The sequence below is a fragment of the Symphalangus syndactylus genome, chromosome 21 (assembly GCF_028878055.3).
Source record: "Symphalangus syndactylus isolate Jambi chromosome 21, NHGRI_mSymSyn1-v2.1_pri, whole genome shotgun sequence".
Taxonomy (NCBI): Eukaryota; Metazoa; Chordata; class Mammalia; order Primates; family Hylobatidae; genus Symphalangus; species Symphalangus syndactylus.
Genome location: NC_072443.2, coordinates 12,381,737 through 12,388,553, shown reverse-complemented (window position 1 = coordinate 12,388,553; position 6,817 = coordinate 12,381,737). Strand labels below are relative to the sequence as shown.

Genomic DNA, 6,817 nt, shown 5'->3' with positions numbered 1-6,817 from the left:
TTTCTTTCTATCAGTTCTGGAAGCTGGGAAGTTTAAGACTGAGGGTCTGGCATCTGGTGAGGGACTTCTAGCTGTATCATCTCATGGTGAAAGGCAGAAGGGCAAGAGAGAGAGCCCACCTCTAAAAGTGATGTAAAACAACATGGTATTAAAAAGGGGGGGCAGGGTCTTTATGCATTGCTGCCTCTCTTTCCTCTAGTTCTTGGTCAATACTTTGGTTACCTCATGGCTGCTTACCCCACAATCATCTGCCGTACGGTCTGTTTAGTGTGAACTGCTAAGTTTACTTTGTGGGAGCTGATTCGTAGTCTGAAAGAAGAGAGTCTGCAAATCATCTCATCCTAGAATCTAAAAAGTGGCAAGGAATAGAGGCCACATACTTATTTAATGCAGCATCTCTCCAATTAGGACTTTAGCCCAAAGAGGAGAAAACGGAGACATTATTCTAGCTTCTACAAAATAAGGACACTCTCTTCCTTTCCTTTCTCTGCTTCTCATTGACCATCCTCAGTGTTATGAAAGTTGCCACCACACTGTTTCTTTTTCCCATATCTTCTTTTCTTCCTCCAAAATAAAAAGATGTAGAAACAAAAAATACAGTCTCTAAACATCAAATGAGCTTTCTCAACTAAGTCAGCCAGACTAGCCATTGATATATTAAAGAAGTTGAAAAAGAAGTTTACAAAATCCTTTTTCAGTCTAATTTGCCTGATTTAAAAGCCTCATACATCTCACTGCCAGATCCTTGTAGAAAACATAAAAAGTTAAAGATTTTCTGGATGTCTCACTTTGATTATTTCAGTAACATTGCTAATAATTTCCCATCCCACCCCCATCTGCCCTAACCCTGTTCAGGTCCTGGGCATGAGAATTGCATATTTTGGCTAAATATGGTAAAAATCTTGTACTCTATATCTTAAGCTTTTTGATAATAAAATAAGGGACATGAAAATGAAAAAGGCAACTAGAAGATCACAATTAGTAAGAAAGAGCACAGAAATGAAAATGAAGTGGAACAAAAGGCCTCATCATGGATCTTTGTGACACCAGCAGATTCCAAGCTTCTAGCAATTTCTCCTCACCGGCCCTGTTTCCCTATTTCTCTCCTGTTATCTTTTCGTCTTGTTTCCATGAGGGCTCCCCAGCTTGCTTTTCTTCATCAGTCCTCCAGCAGTTCCTTCTAGAAGATCTTCCTGTGCTAGGGAGAACAGCCTTCTTGCCACAGTTTCACCAGCTGCTCAGCACTGATGCTGGCATCTCCTATTTAGGGCCTGTTTTTTTTTATGCCCCCCACTCCGACCCCGCTTCCGTACTCAGCAAGCAACTGATTTCCTTTAGCTCCAGTTTAACAGCATTAACTCAAAGCCCCCGTGTGACAGAAACTGAAAAGTGCATCCATCATGGAACTCTTTGCATATATGGAATGGAGAGAAATCTAAAAACCACACAGAGAGGAAGGAGCCCCTTACGTGCCTTCACCAATATAAAGGGGGAAAAAAAAGTTTTCCCAGCATAGGTGGGATGGAGGAGAAGTGAGAGGCTTTCCTTAAACCAACTCTGTGTACATGCTTGAACAACTTTACAGTGCATGTTCAGCTTTAATCAGAAGATCTCTGCCCGGCCTCCAGACCTAACCTCAGTTTCCAGCACGCAGCACTCACTGTGCCTTATTCTGTAAAATCAGTGAATGCTCGGGTGGACATATGCACAGTAGCTGACTTTACAAAATGGGTAGAAATGGCACTCCAGGGCCAGAGTTTGCCCTTTATTTAAGGGTGGGTCAGATTCATGTTACAGTTTATTGTTTTTAAGATTACAAAAGTGTGAGATTAGTTCTCTTGCCTATAATTCATCAGTACTTTGAATCATCAAATGACATGATGACTCAGGAATTTCTTCCTTTATAGGTCATATTTCAATCTTACATGAATTTCTTTTGAAAAATGAGAAAAGTATCCACTCATCATACAAAAGGGACATGAGTGAGTTTGAACTGAAAAAAAAGATGACAAAAAGGATAAAGAATCCAGCCAATACTGCAGCAAAATTATATTCTTTGATGGTCTTATCCACTGGAATAGTCAGAGGTGAGTAAATACACAGTTTTCTTCATATTAGTGAGGAGATCATCCTTCTCTTTAGTCAAACTCAGAGTCTTAGTTTTCTTTTTTTTCACCAAGTTTATTTGTTTTTCATTTTTCACTTGGTAAAATATAACTTCTGCTGAGGCTGGTTACTTAAATGTTCTATCTTGAGTTTAATTTTAATCACATGGCATTTTAAATCTGAAAATGCACAAAAAACTTTTATTTAAATCATTTAAAAAGATCCCTTTCCTGCTATTGAAATTTAATTATTATAAGAACAGTACCACTATGTTAAAATATAATCACCTTACTCCTTTTGGCTTCATGACAGTGTTCATAAAGTGCTTAATATTCATGTAACACGCTACCTCGCCCTGTAATATCACTATATTTATGGAAAGAAAGTGTAATCCTCTTTACTGGCTCAGGTTAATTCCAATAAAATATTAAATCCATTTTCTAATCTAAATGAGTTCATTAGGAGAGGCATGGTACTGAGAATACCAAACTCTCTACAGAGTTCAGCTTCATTACATTTCCGCACTGTGCGTTTCCAGAGCTGTTGTACTACATTTATGAGGATTTATCTGTACTGTTCCAAAAACATTCATCCTAATTCTACTCCTTCTGTGCATGCTAATCATGAATATGTTAAGTGGAAATACTAAGCTTGTAGCCAATCTCATCCCCAGATGGGTTCAAGTTATGATTACAGAAGCAAATTTGCCATAAGCACTCTTAGAGCAGTGCCAGGGAGGAGGAAATGAAGGTTGGGAGCAGCGCTCAGGAGAAAACAGAAAAAGAAAGTAGAAAGACAGTTTGAGACAGAGTAGGAGTGTCATAGATGTTAGAGACAGAGAGAGAATAAAAAAAGGTATTTCCAGATTGCTGTGTCTCAGAGAGACTTCCAATAAATTATAAATAGACCTGTTCTGAAGAAATTTGAAATAAACACAAGAATCAAATCATTACCTTTAACTGTTTGGAGCCTCCACAAGTCTATAATCCAGAGCTGAACTTTCCGTTATTCATCTTATTGTATCCAGCAAATCTTCAATCCATTATTTCATTCAAATGGAAGCCTTTTAGGAAGGAAGACAAGACCAACCTGGGATGCTCACGTCGTAAATAATTATACAATCCCCATGGAGTGCCTTGACCTCTTTTATTTACTTACTTATTTATTTTTACATAGAACTAGCAGATTTGTTTTCTTTCCTCTGAAGGTAAGAGAAACAATAATAGGTCATTTGATTCATGTATTACAGAGGGTGAAACCATGAAGAATCCTTGTCACCTCCTTTATGTAAACATTTGCAGTGACTCCATAGTAAAACCATTTTAATCTACATTTCATGTATTTAGTCAACAACAACAAAGATTTCCCAAATAAACAGGTGGTAGATATCAACCTATTATAGTAGAAAAATGAGATGAAGATGAACAAGAAGCAAGATATTTCTGACTGTTGGTTATTAAAGCCAGATACGGGTTCATCTTCATAAAGTCTGCAATAAAGGGTGAGCCTCAAGTGAAAGGCAGCAGCCACTGGTTGTCACTGTTGTACCACAAAACAGCAATTGCAGGTATATTCTTTCAAAAGGCTGCCTTTTGAGAACAGTTTGAAATGATGTATTTGACTATTTGGTTTATCATTAAAACTCAGCACACAAACCTGCGAGGCTCCACAGATTTCAGTCTAGTATTAGACATTTTGATGTGGGAGTTTGACAGAAAAATAGTTCTATATGAATTACATTGAAATATGAAATAAAGATTTCATTATATATTTAAACAAATACTCTGTTTTTAAATGGTCATGTGAGATACATGCTACATCTGTTAATTAAAGCACACATTCATTCTGACGTTTAAACTAAATATTATTATGTTAATGCCTAGTGTGTATAATTGATCACTTCAAGGCTTAGATACATTATTCAAATGAAGTGTTTTCTAATGATTGAGCTTATATCATTTTTAAGCAGTAGATGAGTAGACAGCCTTGACATAATCTTCCCTTTTCCCAAATCTGATTAAAACTGGCAAGACAAGAAATCAATGGGATCCTGAATATAAAATCCCCAAATATTCTGCTGTGTTTGAAATTAATTAAGTACTGGGAGGCAGAAGCCTCAAATCAATAAACATCAGCGATGGTAGTGTTAAAGATGGGAAGAGTTGGCAAGAAATCAGCCTGGTGTTCGTGGTTGTAAGATGATTATCTACTCTAAGAAATTAAAGGTTAAAATTAGAACAATTGTGCTTAGGCAAAATGCAGAGACAGGTTTTGAAAGGCAAGAACAATGACTGTGTTTCTAAAGACAATCTTCTAAATTTGGAAAATTATACTTCTTAAGAAAACATGAAATAGTACTTCAATTGCACCTTCAATGAAATGAGATCTTTCCAAATTGAGTCAATAATCAATTCAAAAAATGGACACTGGTGTCTTCCAGACATCACAGTGAGAGTGCCATGGAGTAGGTGGGGAAGCTGAAAGTATCAGTGGTGTTTTATGTATCATTTCTACGTAACTAGCTCAACTATGGAGGCTACCTTCACATGAGTTTTCCAGATTAAATACTATTGTTTTTCAAGGTCATTCTTTCTTACGTTATCTCCGTATTCTCTACTTCTTTCTCCTCTTTCTTTCTTTTTAACTTCTTGCTTTCTTGCTTTCTGATTTTCTTAACCTTAGGCATCAGCTGTAATCCAAAAGCAAAGAGGTAAATGCATAATCAGGAAAGAGAATATAATTAATGCTACCTATATTGTTAAGTAATAAACATTTGTCACATTATTGAAATTTTTCTGATTAAAAATAGGTAAATATGTAAAGAAATCACTACAATCACGCCTCTTGTGTGGGAATCTATTTTCATTCAGAGGTAAACATTTTAGATACATTGATTTTTTCCTTAATATGGCAAATGAGAATAATTGTCTTCTCTTGAAAGAGGCAATCACAGTGGCAGAAACAGTTTCACAAGGAAGAGATTTATGTCCAAACAATTATACTATGCAAAGAAAGCTTATCAATAATGGTATCTATTCATATAAACTTCTCAATATGTTCTTCTTTAATCCAAATGTTTTTAAAGTCAGAGGAAGAGTAGCCACATAATCAATATAGGTACTTGTGAAAAATGACAGTTTCTAGCCTTTGTGTAAGACCTAGAGAATAAAGATCTCTCCATAGAGCCTCTAAATACATATTTTCAACAAACTTGAAATGATTAAGAGCATTAAACTTTGAGAGTCACTCTTTCTGTCTCATTAAAGAAGAGATGAATATATGACATTACAAATGTTATAATCACATCATTTTCATGGTCAATGGAGTCAAACCACCAGGGTTTTATGATTTAGATGAACAGCTCAGAATAGAAGGTAGCTTTATATTAATATTTATTTCCTAATATAATTATATATTTATAATGAGGTGTTTCATAAACCACATGGAATATAAACACTAATTCAAGAAAGGTATCTTTTAAAAACATGTAGGATGAAAGGGGTTCTCACTAAATATATGCATTCATTGGCCACAATAACGACAACCAAAAAAGGTCTGCACATTTCTTCTGTCCCGTGTCAGCTTTTGCATCATTGCCCTGTTTACTAAGGTTTTATTAGGTATCCTCAAGCTGTTAGTAAATTACTTGAGGAAAGTTTCTTTGTGTTCCAATTCTTTGCATGTCTAAACTACTCAGCTCTATTCATGTAGTAGGTATAGGGTAACCTATAGTTAATTAAGCACACACTGCATACTTCCCTAAGGCCATAGATATATTCTTTAAACATTTAGGGTAAAGCACATTTTTGTAAATTAAATAACCTTCAATTTAGTGCTTAAAGTAAAATCATTTAATATCCAACTACACTCTGGTGTCGCATGACCTCCACGTCCTCCAACTACACTCTGGTGTCGCATGACCTCCACGTCCTCCGAAAGAGGTGCAATGAGTGCATAAATAGCCTCAACCAGAGGAGAAGGGACATAAAAGACTGAAGGAAAGAAGGCATCAAGGTGTAGTGCAGGCATGGCCAAGCTGAGATTTAAGGCTGTAACCCTTTCTAGTCTCCTCTCCATTTTAGAGTTAGAAGCCACCTTCAGGTTGTAGGGGGTCACAAGCCAGCGAGCTAGAAGACTACAATTCCCAACTTGCCTGGCGGCTAGGTGTGGCCATGTGGTTGAGTTCTCTCCACAGGAATATGAGATTGCACATATCATTTTAATAAAAGGGAATTCCTTTCCCTTTTTATTTTTATCTTCTTCTCTAGGAAGTTAAAATGCCAGCACAGTGATGACCCAGTCTCAGTCTTGATGAACTATAACACTCTAGAGGAAGCACAATAACGTAATAGAAGAAATCTTGGTACTTACCAGATGGATGAGAAGAAAGTACAGTTTTAGCTTGTCTGAGGTGCTACATTTTTAGCCCCTCTATCTTAGCCTATAACTGAATTAGACCACACACAAAAATATGTTGTAACTATGTTTAAATGCATTAATTCGCTCCATTTTTTTCATCAATGAGTTGACTGATCATAGTGCTGACCAGAAGGAATAAGGGGAAGTTTAATTGGTGGAGTGAAAGAAACTCCAAAATAAGGAAGCATGAAAAGACAGTCAAAATCTTGGAAGAGAATTGAGAAGAATGTTTGTCCTACTGAATAAGAGAACTTGAGGGCAGGCAGCATGCTTTAGTCTAAAGATAAAGTGA

At 36.4% G+C, this 6,817-nt stretch overlaps 1 long non-coding RNA gene across 1 annotated transcript; it reads right to left on the bottom strand.

Annotated features, from left to right (window-relative positions):
- Positions 1 to 3,059: 3,059 nt before the first annotated feature.
- On the bottom strand, positions 3,060 to 6,550 carry LOC129471376 (uncharacterized). Its single transcript, XR_008653567.2, has 3 exons — positions 6,478 to 6,550; positions 4,647 to 4,795; positions 3,060 to 3,169 (listed from the first exon to the last, which is right to left on the bottom strand). It is a non-coding gene; the product is annotated as an uncharacterized lncRNA (long non-coding RNA).
- Between the last annotated feature and the right edge of the window lie 267 nt (positions 6,551 to 6,817).